The following is a 23020-nucleotide window of genomic DNA, read 5'->3' as shown; positions in this document are numbered from 1 at the left end:
CTCAGCGAGCAAGTAGGGGAAGTGCATGACGTAGTACGCACTGATAGTCAGTGGTGCATAGGTATAGCACATCTTTCTGGACGGGTTAGATTGCGACACGATGCGCGTTAACTCACGTGACGTGATAGTAGTGTGTTCCCGCCTTTATCCTCACACCACACGACGTTCAAGCCTAGTCGGTAAATGTTGCATTTACTATGGAGGATAGTACAGCACAGCGTAGGTCCTCGACGCCAACAAGTTTCAAACCTTCTTGGGAAGAAGAGGATTTGATACTTCAAGAAAATAACACACAAAATATTTAATATGTAAAAAAATATTGAATCAAATTAAAACTTTTAATTTGCAGCGCCCTTGTTGCTTATGTCATGCCAACAAGTATGATAAATATGAAGACCGAGAAAGGATAGCGTTACTAGAAAAACTTAAAAAGCCGGGCTGAGTGGCTCAGACGTTTGAGACACTGGTCTTTTGACCACAGCCTGGCAGGTTCGATCCTGGCTCAGTCAGGTGGTATCTGAAGGTGCTCAAATACGTCAACCTCGTGTCTGTAGATTTACTGGCACGTAAAAAGAACTCCTGAGGGACTAAATTCCGGCACCTCGGCGTCTCTGAAAACCGTAAAAGAGTAGTTACTGGGACGTAAAGCAAATAGTATTATTATTAAAACTTTAAAATACCACATTTGTGGATATACGTACATTTCATATTACCCTACTCAACTCTACCTGTATTACAATGTTTCATAATTCCTTATTTATTTATTTATTTATTTATTTATTTATTTATTTATTTATTTATTTATTTATTTATGAGCCCCCGTGGCTCAGACGGCAGCGCGTCGGCCTCTCGCCGCTGGATACCGTGGTTCAAATCCCGGTCACCCCATGTGAGATTTGTGCTGGACAAAGCGGAGGCGGGACAGGTTTTTCTCCGGGTACTCCGGTTTTCCCTGTCATCTTTCATTCCAGCAACATTCTCCATTATCATTTCATAGCATTTATCACTCATTAATAAATCACCTTGGGAGTGGCGACCCCATTGTAATAACAGTCTATATATCTTTCATTCATTACATCCCTGACCCGGTCAATGACTGGAAAACAGGTTGTAGGTTTTCATTTTCATGATTTATTTATCTGCCGGTGTGTATTTCATTTCTGTTGTTCAGATGGTAACATTTTCGAGCGGCAAGTACAGTACCGCCACGGTATGCAACCCGCCTGTCCGCTGCTCTCTTGTCACGTGACTGACAGCCGTCCCGAGCGGAGTAAGTAACACCGGCTCCCTAGAGTAACTACGTGATGACGTCTGATCAAGATTAATTACCCAATGAAGCTCCCGCGACTCTGGATTGTACAAATATAGATTTAGCTTGCACCCCTAATACCATATGTAGACTTATTTTACTTCTTAGATGACAGGGCTTGATCTTAAAGATGTGTAAACTTATTTTGAAATAAGATATAAAATGCCAACAATAGAATTTCAAACTCATTATGAGCAGAAACTTTTTTTTTAATTTGCCTTAGGTCTTCAATATTTATTTATTTATTTATTTATTTATTTATTTATTTATTTATTTATTTATTTATTTATTTATTTATTTAAGGTGCAGTAAAGTTAATGCTGTGAGCTCGCAGTAGCGATCAACAGTATTCTGTAAGAAGAAAGTCAGCTCCCGGAAAAGAAAACTAACCTCACATTGGTCTGTTTTCAGATCGACCTTGCTTTACGGGAATGAAAACAGGTAGGACTAAGGATAATTATCTTATTAATAAGTTAGAAATAACAGACGTGAAAGTATCGAGAATTATTGCTGGTAAAATCAGGTGGGAACAATGATAGGAGGATAGTCGGAATGATGAGATAAAGGATAAGGTAGGAATGAACTGGATGGGTGAAGCTGTACACGCATGAACCGGCTTCGTTGTTGGGCCCATGTGAAGTGAATGGAGGAGAATAAATTACCTAAGGAGAATAATGGATTCTCTTATGGAGGTAAGAGGAATAGAGGGAAACCAATACGATGATGGTTAGATTCAGTTTCTAGTAAGTTAAATATTATAGGGTCCACCTCTGTGGCTTAGTGGTTAGTGGGATTAGCTGCCACCCCCGGAGGCCCTGGTTCCATTCCCGCCTCTGCCACGAAATTTTAAAAGTGGCTGGAACGGGGTCTACTCAGCCTAGGGAGGTCAACTGAGTAGAGGTGGGTTCGATTCCCACCTCAGCCATCCTGGAAGTGGTTTCCCGTGGTTTCCCACTTCTCCTCCAGGCAGATGCCGGGATGGTACCTAACTTAAGGCCACTTCCTTCCCTCTTCCTTGTCTATCCCTTCCAGTCTTTCCATCCTCCACAAGGCATAACAGCATAACAGGTGAGGTTGCCTGGGCGAGGTACACCCCAGTTGTCTCCCGCGACCCAGAGACTAAAGCTCCAGGACACTGCTCATGAGGCGGTAGAGGTGTGATCCCTCGCTGAGTCCGAGGGAAAAACCTGCCCTGGAGGGTAAACAGATAAAGAAGAACAAGAAGAAAGATAATTGGTATAAAACTAAACGAGGCCATAGAACTAGTTACAAATATAAGGTTGTGATGGTGTTTAGTACATTGACAGAGGCTTGCAGACTGATCGCTGAAAGGCATAGCAGTCTATAATTAATATTTATTTATTTATTTATTTATTTATTTATTTATTTATTTATTTATTTATTTATTTATTTATTTATTTATTTATTTATTTATTTATTTATTTATTTGACAATGTGAAGGTACACAGTCCTAAGCCCAACATTACGTTTCTTCTTGATATATTAGACTTAAACTCTAAATAAATACAAACAAAAATAGGAAGAAGAAGAAAACGAATAAGAAGAAGAAGAACGCAACTGAAGATTAAAACTACAAATGAATGACCAAATAATGATGGCTACAGATTAGCCATAGAAAGTTATTTAACAAATTATATTTTTACAGTTTTTCTTTACGTTGCACCGACACAGATAGATCTTATGTCGACGATGGGATGGGAAGAGCTAGCAGTGGGAAGGAAGCGACTGTGAACTTAATTAAGCTACAACCGTGTATGAAATATAGGTAACCACGGAAATCCATCTTCACGGCTGCCGACAGTGGGGTTCGAACCCACTATCTCCCGAATGCAAGCTCACAGCAGCGCGAATCTAACCACGCGGCCAAATCGCCCGGTAAACAAATTGTTTTAAAAAATCTTATGAGTGCCCAGCTATCCACCACTAAAAGGAATTCAGCATTTATTACGATTTACTAAAAAATTCCTTTATTTGGGTGTTGAATAATCTAGTGCCAGCGAATAAATCAACTTGAGCACCAATTGTATTATAAACCGATATTTTGACGAATGTTGAATTAAAATGATGAACGCTTCTAGATCTTGGGAAGTGAAATAGTGTTTGCTATCGTGAGTTTACTTTTGGCACGTGAAAAAGGATTAAACTAAGAAGTTCTTGACGTAAATTTTTCCACTTATAATTTCCTTCAATATTTGTAATGAAATTAATGTTTGTCCGCCTCTGTGGTGTAGTGGTTAGTGTAATTAGCTGCCACCCCCGCAGGCCCGGGTTCAATTCCCGACTCTCCCACGAAATTTGAAAAGTGGTACGAGGGCTGGAACGGGGTCCACTCTGCATCGGGAAATCAATTGAGTAGAGGTGGGTTCGATTCCCACCTCAGCCATCCTGGAAGTGGTTTTCCGTGGTTTCCCACTTCTCCTCCAGGCAAATGCCGGGATGGTACCTAACATAAGGCCACGGCCGCTTTCTTCCCTCTTCCTTGTCTCTCCCTTCCAATCTTCCCATCCCCCTACAAGACCCCTGTTCAGCATAGCAGGTGAGGCCGCCTGGGCGAGGTACTGGTCACCCTCCCCAATTTTATCCCCCGACCCAGAGTCTGAAACTCCAGGACACTGCTCTTGAGGCGGTAGAGGTGGGATCCCTCGCAGAGTCCGAGGGAAAAACCGACCCTGGAGGGTAAACAGATAAAGAAGAAGTAGAAGAGGAGGAATTAATGTTTTCCTGCTTTTCAAAGACATGAAACTGAACAAATTTAGTAAAAACCGGGTTGAAATGTCAAATGGACGAAATACTTAAAAACTTTTACAACAAAAATGTCTTAAGAAATTTACTTCGTACAGGCTACATGTGACAAAATTATAATTGCGACGATGAGATAGGAAAGGGCTAGAAGTGCTAAGGAGTCGACCGTGGCCTTGATTAAGATACAGCCTGGTCTGAAAATGGAAAACCACGTAAAGTCATACTAAGGGCTGCCGACAGAGGAGTTCGAGGCCACTATTTCCCGAATGCAAGCTGACAGATACGTAACCCTAATCCCAGATCCACGCTCTCGTTACTAGAAATAATTCGGCAATACTTCTTGCGCGGCTTTGATATCAACACGGTCCAGTTAGATTTTTTAAATTACTTACCGTCGTCAATAGCGACCATGAACGTAAAAACCAACGTATTTACCTAAACACGACATTATAGTAACATACCGCAGTCCGAATGGAATTACATAATGACGTCCAAGGCCTCCTTTAACTGCTGTAATAAGCGTGTAATACGTTACGTATTTAGAACTTGTTTGACGTTGTTACAAGTCTCCAGCGTAACACGAAGGGTACTTCCCGCAGAGAACCTGTGTCATCTGCAGTTGTGAATGTCGTAAGGGTCATACCTTCTAGCCAACCCTCTTCCCCTTCCCTAGCAGACATCAGCTGCGCAGCGCCAAAGAGCTTAAGAAGCGGAAATAGAAATCAGTTCAATTCAAGTGGCAGCCGTACCAAGTTGACTGGAGCACCAGGCGAGAATCAACGAGAGATCCAGCAGGTCAGACAATAACAATATCTTGGTTCTTGTGCTAGATTTCGAATAAGTATTCCCACTCCACGTTAGAAACTGTTAATAGTTTCCTCGTTAATGAAACCTGTTTACAGATTATAATGCCGAGAAATGTGCTCAACACTTCGGACGCATTTAACCTCAAAAAAGTCTGTTTATAAACACGACCAAATTATACCGTATCTTTGAAGTTATCGATGCAGTGGGATATTTCTATTAGTAGTACCTAGTAGTAGTTTTTTTCGCTAGTTGCTTTACGTCGCACAGACACAGATAGGTCTTATGGTGACGATGGGACAGGGAAGGGCCAGGAGTGGGAAGGAAGCGGCCGTGGCCTTAATTAAGGTACAGCCACAGCATTTGCCTGGTGTGAAAATGGGAAACCACGGAAAACCATTTGCAGGGCTGCCGACAGTGGGGTTCGAACCTACTATCTCCCGAATACTGGATACTGGCCGCACTTAAGCGACTGCAGCTATCGAACTTGGTAGTAGTAGTTTAACCACTTCTACGGCTTTCGGAGAAGCGAACGGATAAGACTTTTGTCTCGTGGGATACTTTTAACGTTATAATAATGTCATTTGTTTTACGACTGTTAACTACATTAACGGTATATGGAGGCCCCTAAATGCATGAGTTGTGTCCTTCAGGGGATCCTTTACCTGCAGATAAATATATTAAAATGAGTCTGGCGTATCTGAATACCTCCAAATATAACTGCACTGAACTGGGTTCCAACCGGCAAGTTTGGGCACAGAAAGCCAGCGCTCTGCCATCCGAGCCACTCAGACTATTATTATTATTATTATTATTATTAATTAATCTATTTACCCTCCAGGGTTGGTTTTTCCTCCGGACTCAGCGAGGAATCCCACCTCTAACGCCTCAAGGGCAGTGTCCTGGAGCGTGAGACTTTGGGTCGGGGGTACAACTGGGAGGAGAACCAGTAGCTCACCCAGGTGGCCTCACCTCCTATGCTGAACAAGGACCTTGTAGAGGAATGGGAAGACTGGAAGGGATAGGAAAGGAAGCCGCCGTGAACTTAAGTTAGATACCATCCCGGCATATGCCTGGAGGACACGTGGGAAACCGCGGAAAACCACTTCGAGGATGGCTGAGGTGGAAATAGAACCCTCATCTACTCAGTTGTGGCAAAGCCGGGAAATGAACCCGGACATTCGGGGGGGGGGCACACTAACCACTACACCACAGAGGCGGATTATTATTTTTTTAATTCCCGGGCTGAATGACAGACTGTTCAGGCACTGGCCTTCTGACCCCAAATTACCAGGTTCGATACTGGCCCAGTCCAGTGCTATTTGAAGGTACTCAAATAAGTCAGACTCGTGTCGATAGATTTACTGACACGTTAAGTAACTCCTGCGATACTAAATTCCGGCACCTCGGCGTCTCCGAAAACGGTCGAAAGTAGTTAGTGGGATGTAAAAACAAAGATATTATTATTATTATTATTATTATTATTATTATTATTATTATTATTATTATTATTATTATTATTATTATGTCACATTTCCCTTTGGACGAAACAAACGATCATAAATATATTTCAATAAAGTAATGATAACGTTCGCCTCTGTGGTGTAGTGGTTAGTGTGATTAGCTGCCACCCCCGGAGGCCCGGGTTCGTTTCCCGGTTCTGCCACGAAATTTGAAAAGTAGTACGAGGGCTGGAACGGGGTCCACTCAGCCTCGGGAGGTCAACTGAGTAGAGGTGGGTTCGATTCCCACCTCAGCCATCCTGCAAGTGGTTATCCTCCAGATAAATCCGGGGATGGTACCTAACTTACGGCCACGGCCGCTTCCTTCCCTCTCCCTTACAAACTTCCCATCCCTCCACAAGGCCCCTGTTCCGCATAGCAAGTGAGGCCACTTCGGCGAGGTACTGGTCATTCTCTCCAATTGTATCCCCCGACCTAGAGTCTGAAGCTCCAGGACACTGCACTTGAGGCGGTAGCGGTGGGATCCCTCGCGGATTCCAAGGGAAAAAACAACCCTGGAAGGTAAGCAGAAGAAGAATAAGAAGAAGAATAAATGATAACGATTAATTTTTGCGCCAACTGAACTTTTAAAAATCTTCATATTTCCCGGTGGATAAATTTTACAGGCAAGAAAGATTTAGATCTAGCGAGAATCCAATGACGTATCAATCACTGGCAATCGCTTGTCAGCCAAGAGGTCAACATGGCGGTGGCGAGAGATCAGTCAAGACAAATGCATTCACGTGTAACATAATGCACTGCAAGGCACAGACGTTTTAGTGAAATATCCGTGGTTTCCCATTTTCACACCAGGCAAATGCCGAGGCTGTACCTTAATTAAGGTCACGGCCGCTTCCTTCCACTTCCAAGGCCTTTCCTATCCCACCGTCGCCATAAGACGTATCTTATGTCGGTGCGACGTAAAGCAAATAGGAAAAAGAAATCATTCCAGGTAGCGCCCCATCATCTCTCGGGAGACCTGCACGAGGCCTCTTCCAAGACCACACGCTATTAATAATACTGTATTGAAATGTTAACTACTTTTTGACTTCTTGGCTGAATGGTTAGCATTCGGTTCACAGGATCCCAAGTTCGATTTCCGGCCGGATCTAAGATTTTAATCGCGTCAGATTAATTCTTCTGGCTCGGGGGCCAGGTGTTTGTATTCGCACAACCCACCACAGAAATACTCAATAGTGATTACTTTTCTGAACATAGGGTTGGCGTCAGCATCAGGTAGGACATTCGGTCGTAAAACAGGGCCAAATCCACATAAGTGACACAGTCCCCACCCACTACCCTACACGAGTGGGAAAAGTAGTACACAGCGATTGAAATTTTGCAGTTATAGTGTAGGTACACCTTCTCCCTCCATTTGAACTGCACGCCTTCCCGAAGACCATATGTACTGTGAACTCTGAATTCTATATCTGAAGAAACTTCGATCTTTAGTCTTTAGATGTCTCTACTATCGACTTATGTGCCCCCCCTGGCGGGAGGACGGACTGTTAATTTTTCAAGGGAATTTTCTATTCTATATGGTTGTAAACCTTATGTTTGTAAAAAAAAAATATGTCCTGAGGTTGTCGCATTTCATTTTTGAGAAAAATAAATGATCATCAGTAAATGAAACCATGTTGACAAGGTTTTGAAAATTAGTGGGGTTGCTCTGACTCAAAGTACAACTGAGCAAGTGGCTGCATGGTTTGAATCCGGGAGATAGTGGGTTCGAACCCCACTGTCGACAGTCCTGAAGATGGGTTTCCATGGTTACCTATTTTCACACCAGGGCTGTACCTCAAGTAAGATACCCCTGTGGGTGGGGGCGGTAGAATAACACCCACGGTATCCCCTGCCTGTCGTAAGAGGCGACTAAAAGGGGCCCAGGGGCTCTGAACCTTGGAGCGTGGGTTGGCGACCACGGGGCCCTTAGCTGAACCCTGGCATTGCTTCCACTTACTTGTGCCTGGCTCCTCACTTTCATCTATCCTATCCGACCTCCCTTGGTCAACTCTTGTTCTTTTCCGACCCCGACGCTATTAGGTTTGCGAGGGCTAGGGAGACTTTCATTTTCACGCCCTTCGTGGCCCTTGTCTTCCTTTGGCCGATATCTTCATTTTTCGAAGTGTCGGACCCCTTCCGTTTTTTCTCTCTGATTAGTGTTATATAGAGGATGGTTGCCCAGTTGTACTTCCTCTTAAAACAATAATCACCACCACCACCTCAAGTAAGGCTAGGGCCCCTTCCTTCTCAATCCTAGCCCTTTCAGTATATAAATAAATAAATAAACTATTTGCAACCCCCGAATGGAATCGAAAATTTGTTTGCATTTCGATAGTGGCGGTAGCAGGTAGTCATTTGTTTTCCGTGCGTCAGTATGAAAAACTTAAGGTTCAAATTCAGGTTCAAACGAAAACAAACCAAGATGATAAATTCAGAGGTGAATACGGAAGTGAGGGTTATCCGAGATAATGTCATTATCCGAGTTTTGGAAATCGAATACACCGAGCTCGATAGCTGCAGTCGCTTAAGTGCGGCCAGTATCCAGTAATCGGGAGATAGTGGGTTCGAGCCCTACTGTCAGCAGCCCTGAAGATGGTTTTCCGTGGTTTCCCATTTTCACACCAGGCAAATGCCGGGGCTCTACCTTAATTAAGGCCACGGCCGCTTCCTTCCAATTCCTAGGCCTTTTCTATCCCATCGTCGCCATAAGAGCTATCTGTGTCGGTGCGACGTAAAGCAAATAGCAAAAAAAAAAACATCGAATATAACAGCAAAAGTAGCTAACGTTGGTGAATATGTGCCTTAGATATTATTATCTGAACAAACAGATGACACACTACAGTAGGTTGTCTATATTTCACTGGCTAGCTCTTGATAAGAGAGCCAGACTGGTAAGCGGTGATAAAACGTGTGCAATTTTAAAGATCTTAATATTATTACTGATGAGCGATGACCATATAGGTTCTGATTAAATAAGTTCTTTACAAATTACTACAAGATGAACTGTGCACCAATACTCGTATAGTAATGTTTGATTGTGTCGAATTGTTAAGAATTATACAGTACTACTTTGCCTTACCTGCACATAACGCAGCTGTAGAGAGAATATTTTCTCTTCTACATTTTCAGTGGACGCACGAGCAAAATAACTCACAGTTGAAAATGTATTTTTTTAATTGTACTGTACAACATGAAAAATATAACATGTGTACAGTACTATGACAGCATTGTCTCTAAAAGGGATTGTCTAAACAAAAAAGTCAAAGCCAGTGAAAAATATGTGCAATGAAACCTTGTATATGAATTCCCACAGTTTTTAAACTATACAGTACAGTAACCCCGCGGGTTTATTATTTTTAAATATGGTAACCCTAGTCATGGCCACCCATCAATACTTCTCATCAGAGCCTGGAAGATCACATCGGCCATCTGTCCTTCCTGCTTCTGCTAGCTCTTATAGTTTGGAATTTTTGAAGGAAATATGTTTGGTACTTTTTGTGGGGCACAATGATTTTCACCAGATACATGCAGTAAATTTCTAGAACGAAACGTTCAAGGGCGTAACTTATTACTAGTTACTAGTACTACCGCAGTACAAAACTTATATTACTACTTCATAACCGATTTCAAACCGAATGAAAACTCGAATTCGATAGTCACGCATCACAATCGATAGTCTAGCGATAGTATAAAACATTCTATATTCCCATCAATGGTTGAATGTAACAGAGCTCAGCTGTAAACAATGCTTGCCCTTGCAACACCGCGACATACTCCTCACGAAAGACCAGATCCAAATTATTAAAAAATTATTACAGCAATGAAAATCGATACCAGATGATCATATTTGAGTTTAAAAATGATATTTTCTTGATGTGTAGTATACCATATTATTCACAAAATTTGCTTAACATTTAACTTTTTTCACACATTCATTCGACAACAATCTATAATTTCAACAATAACTTGATGTAGTAACAATCAGTGAACTCAGCTTCGAACAAGCTCTCTGCATGAAGGTAATAACATGGTGTGTTTACCAGGCTTATCAGGGAATTTTATGGATTAATAGGTTAGAATGCAAACTTACTGAAGCGAGAAGCAAGTATAGTCTACCTTCACAACGATTATGCTATGGGGTTTGCATAAACATTAAAGGTACGGCCCATCAGAACCCCTTAATTTATGTTACTCTTTCTACATTATGGGAGAGCGGGTGGCCGACATTTACTACTAACCAAAATTAGTTTGCAATCTAACCTATTACCGCATGAAAATCCGGGGTTTAATTATCAGTTGCGCGGTTTGATATTTTCGAACCTTCTTCTTCTTCTTCTTCTTCTTCTTCTTCTTCTTCTTCTTCTTCTTCTGCGCGAATGGGTCACTTAGGACTTTACGGTATCAACATTTGTTGAGCTTTCCTCCCTGCCCAATAGCTCTTTATTTTCATCGATTGTTGTAATTTATGTACAGCGTACAGAGTACAGCGTGTTGGTTTCTTCTCTTCTTCCTCAAATCCCCTTGTGTGAACAATTTCCCTGATTACATTTCCATCCTGCAGATTTGGTGATCCTAATTCAGTGAGGTCTTTCTCTACTTGCTTATATCATTTATATCTCGTACGTTTGATTTGCAAAAATGTGTGTATTTGATAACTATGTCTGTTGTTATTCATTCTTTCCAACTGGCTTAAAAACTGATTCGTCCCAGTCTTATTGTATGAGTAAGTTTAAATATTTCCGAGTTGGTTTTGGTGTAATGTATTCCATTTTTGGTTCAAGGACAGTGGCTGCTTGCTAAGGCTTCAATCACATTGGAGGCACGCTTGTGCAAGTAACTTGGTGCCGCAAGCGTGCACATATAAACAAAATCTGCAGGAGAGCGACAGAAACAAGTGGTGACTTGTCCATCGCTGCTCACACAGCCCGCCACAAGCAAGTGCACGCTTGCGCAAGCTTGTTCCGACTCCACTTCGAAGCAAAAATATGTTTCCTAGTTGCAAGGGTGCGTGATATTGGTTGATTTTTGACCATCGAGGCTTCTCTTCTGGTGATACACACTTTCGGAAATGAGATTGCTTCCTTATTCTAGGTGTGATTTTGTCCAGTATATAGTAGAAAGTGGCTGGTATCATTCTGAAGTATTCAAAAAACTTATCAGGCTGTCTAAGCAAAACGTTGAATATTCGTGCATACTCTCCATCTTCCTCTCTGTCCAAAAAATACTCGTCAACCCACTATTCCCTGACTTCCTGCTCATCCAAAAATGAAAACTTTAAAACATCATTTTCCAAAACAATGTCCTCATCGCCTGACATCTCTATTTCGACTGACCTGTTTATAATAATCAACTTGCACCTGCTTGCATTTTGTGTGAGCACGTTGCTGTTCGCGCCAGCTTGCGCACGCGCGCGCCACCAAATTACTTGCACAAGCGTGCTTCCAATGTGATCGAAGCCTAAGATGTGTGCGTGTGAGGAGGAAGTGAATAGTGACTGTTTCTGACACATGTACCCCCACAGAGTGCCGATGTGTTTTTTTATTTTACTGTTTTATATCGCCGAAAGGCATTTATTTTCTTTATTCAGCCTTGCCGTTCTGCCAAGGTCTCCGAATAGGAGCTGAACATTTCTCTGTTTCAATAGTTTTATATGTCTTGCGTTAGATGTAAATTAGTAGATTAGTATCACATTTAGCAGGAGGTGGTAGAAGGAATAGTACACCGGGCTGGTTGGCCGTGCGGCTATGAGCGCGCAGCTGTGAGCTCGCATCCGGGAGATAGTGGGTTCGAACCCCAATGTCGGCAGCTCTGAAGATGGTTTACCGTGGTTTCCCATTTTCACACCAGGCAAATGCCGTGTCTGTACGTCCGCTTCTTTCCCATTCCTAGGCCTTTCCTGTCCCATCGTCGCCATAAGACCTATCTGTGTCGGTGCGACGTAAAGCAACTAGCAAAAAAGAGGAATAGTACATTAGGCTGTATGGGTATTGTGAACATGTATTTGGGCGAAATCTTGCTATGTTCAATGTGCAATAAATAAAATCAGTATTTACGCAAATAATACCCGCACCGAGCTCGATAGCTGCAGTCGCTTAAGTGCGGCCACTATCCAGTAATCGGGAGATAGTGGGTTCGAACCTCACTGTCGGCAGCCCTGAAGATGGTTTTCCGTGGTTTCCCATTTTCACACCAGGTAAATGCTGGGGCTGTACCTTAATTAAGGCCACGGTCGCTTCCTTCCCATTCCTAGGCCTTTCCTATCCCATCGTCGCCATAAGACATATCTGTGTCGGTGCGACGTAAAGCAAATAGCAAAAAAATAATAATACCCGCACATTTTTTAAAAAAAAATTGGGGCACGAAATTGAGGTGCGGGTTTTATTTGCGTCAATGTTTGCATTATTTTTTCAAAATCAGCCTTCCTAAATTTAGGGTCCGGGGTTATTCGGTGGCGGCTATTATTCGCGTAAATACGGTGACGGGGATTATTCGCGTAAATACCCGTATTTACGCAAATAATACCCGGACATTAAAAAAAATGAGGCACATAATTGGGATGCGGTCTTTTGCGTCAAAGTTGGCTTTTTTTTTTTCAAAATAAGCCTACCTAAAATTTGGCTGCGAGGATTATTCGGTGGCGGGGATTATTCGCGTAAATACGGTATTCCATTTTTAATTCTTGACTCTAATATTTTTCAAATAATTGTACTTTCTTTAATCTCTAAGTGTTCCTTTAAATTTGTATGATGTAAATTGATCATTTCTGAAGCATAAAGAGCTTTAGGCTAGATCACTGTTAAGTAATGACGAATTTTACTGTTCCAGTACAAGCAATTTTTGTTATAAATAGAGTCCGGACTTTCATGCATTAATAGGTTAGAATGCAAAGTTACTGAAGCGAGCAGGAAGTATAGTCTACCTTCACAACGAACATGCTATGGGGATTGCATAAACATTAGGGGTACGGCCCATCAGAACCCCTCTAATTTATGATACCCTTGCTACATTATGAAAGAGCGGGTGGCCGACAATTTCTACTAACCGAATTATTTTGCAATCTAACCTGTTACTGCATAAAAATCTGGGCTTTAGTTATAAAGATTCTTTGTGGGCTGGAAAACAATTTCCATTCTTGAGGCTGCTGATTTATTTTCATTGCCATTTTCAGTGATCCATTCACATTCGTAGGCTATTTAAATTCCTTTACTCTTGCCATCGTAAGTTCTGGTAGAGCAGTTTTGATAATTGCCATAAATAGGTTTTTCACATGAGATTTTAAGTCCTTTTTTTGCTGCTTAGTAGTCTGTTTCTGAGCATCAGAGATGCTCTTTGGCAATTACTACCAGAAAAAACAGAACAGATGCAAGGTTTTTCAGGCGTTTGCTCTATTAACCAGCGTTTCGTCTTAGGTCTGACACTAGACTCATCAAAGTGGAATGTGTCAGACCCTACCCACTGACGCTGGGGTGTATGCAGGTGAACTTACCAGAAGCCCATATAAGAGGCACAGTCTGATAACTGCATACGGGAGATAAATCTCTACAATGAAATTATTGCCCGCCTAGCAATTCCGAATAGATAAATTCTAAGTTCCCATAGAGGGAATTAGATATTTTTCACCAATAGAGCATGTCAAAAACAGAACAGGTGTAAGACTTTTTAGGCGTTTGCTCTATTCCAATTACTACCATATCAATCATCAGCATATGCTAGAAAGAAGAAGAGAAGGAAGAAGGGGCGTAAAATATCAAACCGCACAACTGAAAAGCCTGGTGTAAGAGCACAGTAAAGGGGAGAGCCCATCACCTTGAAATACACCTGTATTTATTTCGAACTCATCCCTAGATCCATCCATAAACTTTCACGCTCGTTCGAAACTGAGTTGACTGATTGATACTGCATCAAGTTGTGCTTGGAATTATACATTGTTGAATAAATGTGTGAAGAAGTTAAATGATAAGCAAATTTTGTGCATAATATGGTATACAACACATCGAGAAAATATCATTCTTAAACTCAAATATGATACAGTGAAACCTCTATATCTCGAATCACCTCAGGAGATAAGTTTTATTTCGAGTTATCAAAATTTCGAGATATAGAGAATGCCGTTTCTAAGCATGTATAGCTCATAATTGAATCATATGTATACACGGGCTTATACTGAAAACATCATTTTAACAGTATTTAAAAATATATAAACAAACTCTATTTTACGGCTTCACTTTAATTATAACACTAATTATAGTAACTTTAAAGAAGACAGGATACAGTACATACAGTAGTGAAACAAGAAAAATATACAGACCCTTAATTTTTGGTCCTAGTCAGTGACATGGTGGACCTGCTTTTCTCCGCTCTCTGACAACTTTTTCAAGAGCACGGTAAAATGGGAGAGCCCATCACCTTGATGTATACCTGTATTTATTTCAAACTCATCACTACATCCATCCATAAACTTTACTTTGGCTTTCGTTTCTGTCAGTGTATCTTTTATAATATTTCTTGTTTTTTGGTCAAGTCCAAATTCTGTTAAAACATTAAGTGGTGAGACGCGATCTATACTTTATTAGAACTGTTTTTGAATTATCTTTGTTCGTATATTTTTCTGGGTTGTAATCGAATAAATTATTATAACTGTGACTTCATTATCGGTTACAGAGCATAGCTCTGCAGTTACTGAAAAATGAAACCAATTTTAAGTTCGAATATCTAAGTGGTGTACGGTTGCGTTGGTTTACCACGTACTAAGTCAAATAAAACCTATTAAAATACTATGTTTTAATAATCTTATAAGATTGAACAATCCCTTTGTTCATATAATTTGATAATCTATTGCATTAGTTCTTCTTTTTTTTCTTAATCTGTTTACCCTCCAGTGTTGGTTTTTCCCTCGGACTCAGCGAGGGATCCCACCTCTACCACATCAAGGGCAATGTCCTGGAGCTTCAGGCTCTAGGTCGGGGAGGATGAGCAGCACCTCGCCCAGGCGGCCTCACCTGCTATGCTGTACAAGGGCCTTGTGGAGGGATGGGAAGATTGGAAGGGACAGACAAGGAAGTGGCCGTGGCCTTAAGTCAGGTACCATCCCGGCATTTACCTGGAGGAGAAGTGGGAAACCACGGGAAACCACTTCCAGGATGGCTGAGGTGGGAATCGAACCCACCTCTACTCAGTTGACCTCCCGAGGCTGAGTAGACCCCGTTCCAGCCCTCATACCACTTTTCAAATTTCGTGGCAGAGCCGGGAATCGAACCCGGGCCTCCGAGGCTGGCAGCTAATCACACTAACCACTAAACCACAGAGGCGGACTGCATTAGTTTTACCTGCTGTAATCACGTTTATATATTTGTTATTAGCATATTATGTACCCGTTGTTCGCACGGGAATTGGTAATCGATTTCACGATTCCTTCATTAATTTATGCGAAGTTACAAGTCTGTATTCAAACGTTTAATACGGTATGTTGATATTCTTCTACGAAAGCACGTGACAGTACCGTGAAGTTTGATAAAGCTGAACAAAGTGGAGACAGAATGGGGACGATCACAGAGTTTATTGAACGGTAAAATTCCTGGTCTGAAGTTGTGCGTAATTCTCCGTACTTCTCGGTTACAAATTGTTGTTAATTTGAAACCGCCAGTGGCGCTGTGACCCAAGACACATGAAACCAGTTGTTAACGATAACCTCCCTTATTATCAGTTCCATCGAAGAGAATAGAATGGCGTTCAAGGTAAAACCTTTACTCCACCTTGAAATGACATGAAAACCTGTAAAACAGTCCGTTAATGATATCTGCCTTATTAATCCTCGTATAGAAATGATGCACATGAGAAAAAGTTTTAGAAATTGATTCCATTAAATCTGGTTGTGTATATTTTGTGAGTATGTAAAATCACGGTTTTGATTCCGTATAAACCACAGTCAGTTCAGGGATTTACAAACAATATTGGCCCTAAAACTTACCCAACGACAAGTAGATTCTAAATATGAAGTTTGGTAGAAATGTATCCAGTAGTTTTCAAGTTATAACAACTCAGACAAACAGACACCAAAGCTAAAATATATACAGATGGTCATTACTACGGTGTCCGGACATTTGCGGTCGCCGAGATAAACTTGTGCCCACTCACAGAAATTCCCCAGTTGTCACAGGATATTTGCGGTCACTGAGATAAACTTGTGCCCACTCACAGAAATACCCCAGTTGTCACAGGACATTTGCGGTCACTGAAATAAACTTGTGCCCACTCACAGAAATTCCCCAGTTGTCACAGGACATTTGCGGTCACTGAGATAAACTTGTGCCCACTCACAGAAATACCCCAGTTGTCACAGGACATTTGCGGTCACTGAGATAAACTTGTGCCCACTCACAGAAATTCACCACTTGTCACAGGACATTTGCGATCACTGAGATAAACTTGTGCCCACTCACAGAAATTCCCCAGTTGTCACAGGACATTTGCGGTCACTGAGATAAACTTGTGCCCACTCACAGAAATTCCCCAGTTGTCACAGGACATTTGCGATCACTGAGATAAACTTGTGCCCACTCACAGAAATACCACAGTTGTCACAGGACATTTGCGGTCACCGAGATAAACTTGTGCCCACTCACAGAAATTCACCACTTGTCACAGGACATTTGCGATCACTGAGATAAACTTGTGCCCACTCACAGAAATTCCCCAGTTGTCACAGGACATTTGCGGTCACTGAGATAAACTTGTGCCCACTCACAGAAATTCCCCACTTGTCACAGGACATTTGCGATCACTGAGATAAACTTGTGCCCACTCACAGAAATTCCCCAGTTGTCACAGGACATTTGCGGTCACTGAGATAAACTTGTGCCCACTCACAGAAATTCCCCAGTTGTCACAGGACATTTGCGGTCACTGAGATAAACTTGTGCCCACTCACAGAAATTCCCCAGTTGTCACAGGACATTTGCGATCACTGAGATAAACTTGTGCCCACTCACAGAAGTTCCCCAGTTGTCACAGGACATTTACGGTCACTGCAGCAGGGGGTGGGCCTCATTAGCTTAATCTAGGGGTATCCCCGCTAACCTGCCTGAGCACCTGCTCTCTCGCAGGCATTATTTAGAGACTGATACCTTCAGACACAAACACAATTCTGTATCGAAACTTCCTGGTGTAAGTATTTACTGCTGTGTGCTGTAATGGGTTTGACAGTTACTGATAAGGCAAAGTCAACATGAAATCGTCACCTGGGTGTGTCTGAAGGAGAAGAACAAGCCGTGTCATGTTGTTGGTAACCTACAATTCTGTAGATGATAAATAAATACATTCTATTTCCTATCCGGCCTCTCTTGGTCGACTCTTGTTCTCTTCAGATCCCCACGGTACGATGTTTGCCAAGCCCAGGCAGTCTTACATTTTCACGTCCTTCGTGGCTTTTCCCTTCATTTTCCCCAAAAGAGAGTCGGACCTATTCGAGCTGTTTTCCGGTTAGTTTTAAGGGAGGATGGTGGCACCGTTCTACTTTCTCACAAACACAGTAATCACCACCATCACGGAAAGGTCCCGTGGCTACCATGATATAAACAATCGCGCAGATGCACAAGCTCGTATATTTCATATTTAAACTCGAATACACCACAAAGTGAATTTTTATATACAAACATCAGAGGCTGATTCAAAAAAATAAGTTTCCTAAAAGGTAGGTCAAGGTAAAATGCACTGTTTTATTCCGCACCAGTCCTTCATTTTTATAAAAACGAAAGTTAATCCATCGTTTATTTATTTATTTATTTATTTATTTATTTATTTATTTATTTATTTATTTATTTATTTATTTATTTATTTATTTATTTATTTATTTATTTATTTATTTATTTATTTATTTATTTATTTATTTATTTATTTATTTATTTATTTATTTATTTATTTATTTATTTATTTATTTATTTATTTATTTATTTATTTATTTATTTATTTATTTATTTATTTATTTATTTATTTATTTATTTATTTATTTATTTATTTATTTATTTATTTATTTATTTATTTATTTATTTATTTATTTATTTATTTATTTATTTATTTATTTATTTATTTATTTATTTATTTATTTATTTATTTATTTATTTATTTATTTATTTATTTATTTATTTATTTATTTATTTATTTATTTATTTATTTATTTATTTATTTATTTATTTATTTATTTATTTATTTATTTATTTATTTATTTATTTATTTATTTATTTATTTATTTATTTATTTATTTATTTATTTATTTATTTATTTATTTATTTATTTATTTATTTATTTATTTATTTATTTATTTATTTATTTATTTATTTATTTATTTATTTATTTATTTATTTATTTATTTATTTATTTATTTATTTATTTATTTATTTATTTATTTATTTATTTATTTATTTATTTATTTATTTATTTATTTATTTATTTATTTATTTATTTATTTATTTATTTATTTATTTATTTATTTATTTATTTATTTATTTATTTATTTATTTATTTATTTATTTATTGTAGTCGAACGTTGCGCTAACATATTTTTCGGAGAAAATGGGATGGTAAGCGTCATTATAATGCTGTTCCTTTGTACATACCGGTACCTATTTACATTAGGATTATCTGAAGCAGCAAGAAGATTGCGCTAGTTTTTCTATGTAAGAAATTGCCTTTAAGCAGGACCTGATGTCACTGTTTTCTTCATATTTCTTAAGGGTTCTTCCAATCCTGTCATCTTTCTTCACATATTTCGTCTTTCTCCTCTTACTTTCAAGCACACAATAGCACATACCGTACTCACACCAGGAAGTTTCGGTATAGAATGGTGTTTGTGGCTGAAGTCATCAATCTCTAAATAATGCCCGCGAAAGAAAAATGTTGATCTGCAAGGAGCGAGCAGGTGCTCAGGCAGGTTAGCGGGGATACCCGAGATTAAGCTAATGAGGCCCACCCCCTGCTGCAGTGACCGCAAATGTCCTGTGACAACTGGGGAATTTCTGTGAGTGGGCACAAGTTTATCTCAGTGACCGCAAATGTCCGGCAACCATTACTAAACCTGAAACGGATAACTGAACGAAAATTTCGCCAAAATAGTCTGTCTATAGACACACGGTCGTTACGATTTCATTTATATAGATGCATAGGTTTTACATCTCATTTGAGGGGGCCCGTATGTTTACTTTGGCAGTTGGAGCCGTATTACGTTAGTAATGACCCCAGATACGATAGACTCATATCAGGACACTAAAATGAGACAAACGTAAGTTAAAGAAAGGTTTTGAATTCTACTATGGTACTCGATTAACGTGTAAACAGTGCTTCAAGCACTGTCGAGAAAATAGTGATTTTAATGGCAAGGATTTGCGTACCAAGAGGAACTTCAGCAAAGTGTAGCGGAAATTCTGTCTCTCGTAAGGAAATGGTAAAGGAGGCAACTGCCACTTAAGCTGAGTTGTGAGTACATCAGAAGTTGCAAAATAATAACACTCTGTTCCCATAATGGGGTGCTGCCATAACTGAAATGCCTTTTAGCAAGTGAAGTTAAACTTAACATGCTGCTCCATTAAACGCAAGGAGAACCGTATGCTGAGAGGTATTCTACTCGTCAGTGCCTGTCTTGTATGATAATAATGGATTCTCAGAATTACATCGAAATTCTTGTTGAAATCCTTCGGAGAGAGTAAGGAGCAAACAACCTGTAGGCGACGGGAAGAATAATTAGATGTTATGACAGCTGTTGTCAGCCAGAATTCCAGAGAAATCGCACTTGGCTCTGGGAAAAGTCGCTTACTGGCACTGTTTCTAATCCCTAATGCCTAGAGACTAAGTGTTTAGGCAGTAATAAGTTAGAATGCAGGGACGCCTCCGTGGCTCAGGCGGCAGCGCGTCGGCCACTCACCTCTGGGTTCCGTGGTTCAAATCCCGAGCACTCCATGTGAGATTTGTGCTGGACAAAGCGGAGGCGGGAGAGGTTTTTCTCCGGGTACTCCGGTTTTCCCTGTCATCTTTCATTCTAGCAACACTCTCCAATGTCATTTCATTTCAACTGTCAATCATTAACCATTGCCCCAGAAGAGTGCGATAGGCTCCGGCATCCGGCACAGTACGTATCCTCGCCGTAAGATGGGAGCTTCATTCATTCCATCCCTAACCCGGTCAATGACTCGAAAACAGGTTGTACGTTTTCATTCATTTTCATGTTCGAATGCAAAATTACTGAAGAGAATAAGGAGTATATACTTGCCCGGACAGCAGTCATGTTACGAGATTTGCATAAACATTAGGGGCTCCGCCTCTCGGATCCCCTAAAATGTATGTTACTCTCCTTACAATACGGAAGAACGGGTTAGCCGACACATCTTACTGGACAAATTTGTTTGCCTTCTAACCTATTACTGCCTTTATATCCTGGCTCTGAATGACACAGAATTTCCAATACAAAACATTTATAAACCATATAAATATCGCCAAGCAGAATGCACATCCATGAGGTTAAAAATCTTCCCCATGTGGTGAATGTATCCAGTCGCTTTTAACGTTGCCATCAGTGAGGAATTTCACCGTTAAAATTTTCAAAATATTAAAATTAAAAGTTAAGGGGCTCATGGCATGTAATGCTTCACCCAACTAGTAACTTCGCAACATGGAGAGGATTCCAACACGGGGATTAACCACCATCTCAATCATTTGGATCATTGTTTATTTGTATCCAATGAATTAAACATGTTTAATTCCCTTTATTTATTTTTATAAGTTGCTTCACGTTGCATCTTTTGAGATAGAAAAGGGCTAGGACTGGGAAGCAAACGCGCCTGGCTACCTTTAAGATAGTCACGGCCATACTAAATACCACCGGATTGATTCAGGATCGAACCGCTGTACCGTCTACGCTACTCTGAGACAGAGAGAACCGATTTCCCTTTCTGTTATAATATCTCATAAACGAGGCATCATGAATATTACAGTATCACACAGTCAGTGAACTGTTACTGGCCTTCTTTACGATCCATTTCCGTCACGATGACCTCTGTCCTTGTACTCCATTTACTTAGACCTTATATCCTACATAACCTATCCTTTCTATCAGACAATACGTTACCAAATATGTGTTGATTGGACCAAGCTATTTGAGATACTGAAGCTGGTCGGGATGAGATGAGAAAGAAGATTTATCAACAATCAATACAAAAGTCAGTCTACAGTGATAAGAATCGAAGACTATGAAAAAATTAGCAATACAGAAAACGAAGCAAGGCTGAAGTTTGTCCCTCCTCCTTTTCATTGTTTATGTAGAACAGGTGGTAAGGGAAATCAAAGAGGAATTTGCAAAGGGAATCACAATAAAAGGATAGGAAATCAAAACCCTGATGTTTGCCGATTATATTGTTTATTTTACCAGAGTCTGCAGAAGATCGGGAGAAATTGATGAATAGTATAGACAGAGTCTTGGGGGAAGGAATACAAGATGAAAATAAATTTGAAAACAAAAGTAACAGAGTACAGTCGAAGAAAGTCAGGCGATGCAGGAAATATTACATTAGAAAATAAAGTCTTGTTACTTGGGTAGTACAATAACTACTGATGGCAGAAGTAAGGGGGACGTACGCTTCTTAAGAAAAGAAATTTGCTCACTTCGAACACTGATATTGGAATTAGAAAGATATTTTTTGAAGTCTTTCGTCTGGAGCGTGACATTGTATTGAAGTTAAACATGGACAATAAGTAGCTCATAAAGAAAGAGGATAGAAGCTGTTGAAATGTGGTGTTACAGAAGAATGCTGAAGGTGAAATGGATAGATCGAATCACGAATGAAGAGATACTGAATCGAATTGGTGAAAGGACATAGATTTGGCTAAATTTGACGAGTTAATTTAATTTCGTGTGGCTATTTCTAGCCGAGTGCTGCCCTTGTAAGGCAGGCCCTCTGATGAGGGTGGGCGGCATCTGCCATGTATAGGTAACTGCGTGTTAATGTCGTGGAGGATAGTGTTATGTGTTGTGTGTGAGTTGCAGGGATGTTGGAGACAGCACAAACACCCAGCCCCTGGGCCATTGGAATTAACCAATGAAGGTTAAAATCCCCGACCCGGCCGGGAATCGAATCCGGAACCCTCTGAACCGAAGGCCAGTACGCTGACCATTCAGCCAACGAGTCGGACAATTTGACGAGTAGAAGAGATAGAATGATAGGACACATCTTAAGACACCCAGGACTTGTTCAGTTGGTTTTTGAGGGGACTGTAGGCAGTAATAACGGCAGGAGTAGACCAAGCTATGCATATGACAAACATATAGGAGCAGATGTAGGCTGATTTAGTTAAGTAGAAATGAAAAGGTTAGCACAGGATAGGGTGGCATGCAAGGCTGCATCAAACTAGTCTATGGACTGATGACTCAACAACACAACTTACCAAAGAAACTTACAATGCGGTTGAAGTGTACCCGTACACAATCTGCAATACACGAAGCTGAATATCAGCCTAAATCAAGAGGTGACAAAATGTTCTGCTGTCCATGATTGGATTTCTAGTTTGCAACCCACAGAACTATTGAGAGTCCGGAAATAACCAGTATGTGGGGGCACAAGCAGACAGTTGCGGTAGCTTATTCTTAGACAAACACTGA

General features: G+C 40.4%; 1 protein-coding gene across 1 annotated transcript in view; it reads left to right on the top strand.

The window, feature by feature from the left end:
* The first annotated feature begins 4770 nt into the window (after window positions 1-4770).
* Window positions 4771-23020, top strand: part of LOC136882440 (uncharacterized) — a 171460-nt gene continuing 153210 nt past the window's right edge. Inside the window, exon 1 of the mRNA XM_067155088.2 lies at window positions 4771-4867. The gene's annotated coding sequence lies outside the window, so the exon portion shown is untranslated. The remainder of the gene's footprint in view (window positions 4868-23020) is intronic.

The sequence above is a fragment of the Anabrus simplex genome, chromosome 10, assembly GCF_040414725.1.
Source record: "Anabrus simplex isolate iqAnaSimp1 chromosome 10, ASM4041472v1, whole genome shotgun sequence".
NCBI classification, from domain to species: domain Eukaryota; kingdom Metazoa; phylum Arthropoda; class Insecta; order Orthoptera; family Tettigoniidae; genus Anabrus; species Anabrus simplex.
The sequence above is the reverse complement of the archived record's forward strand: the minus strand, read 5'-3'. Positions and strand labels throughout refer to the sequence as shown.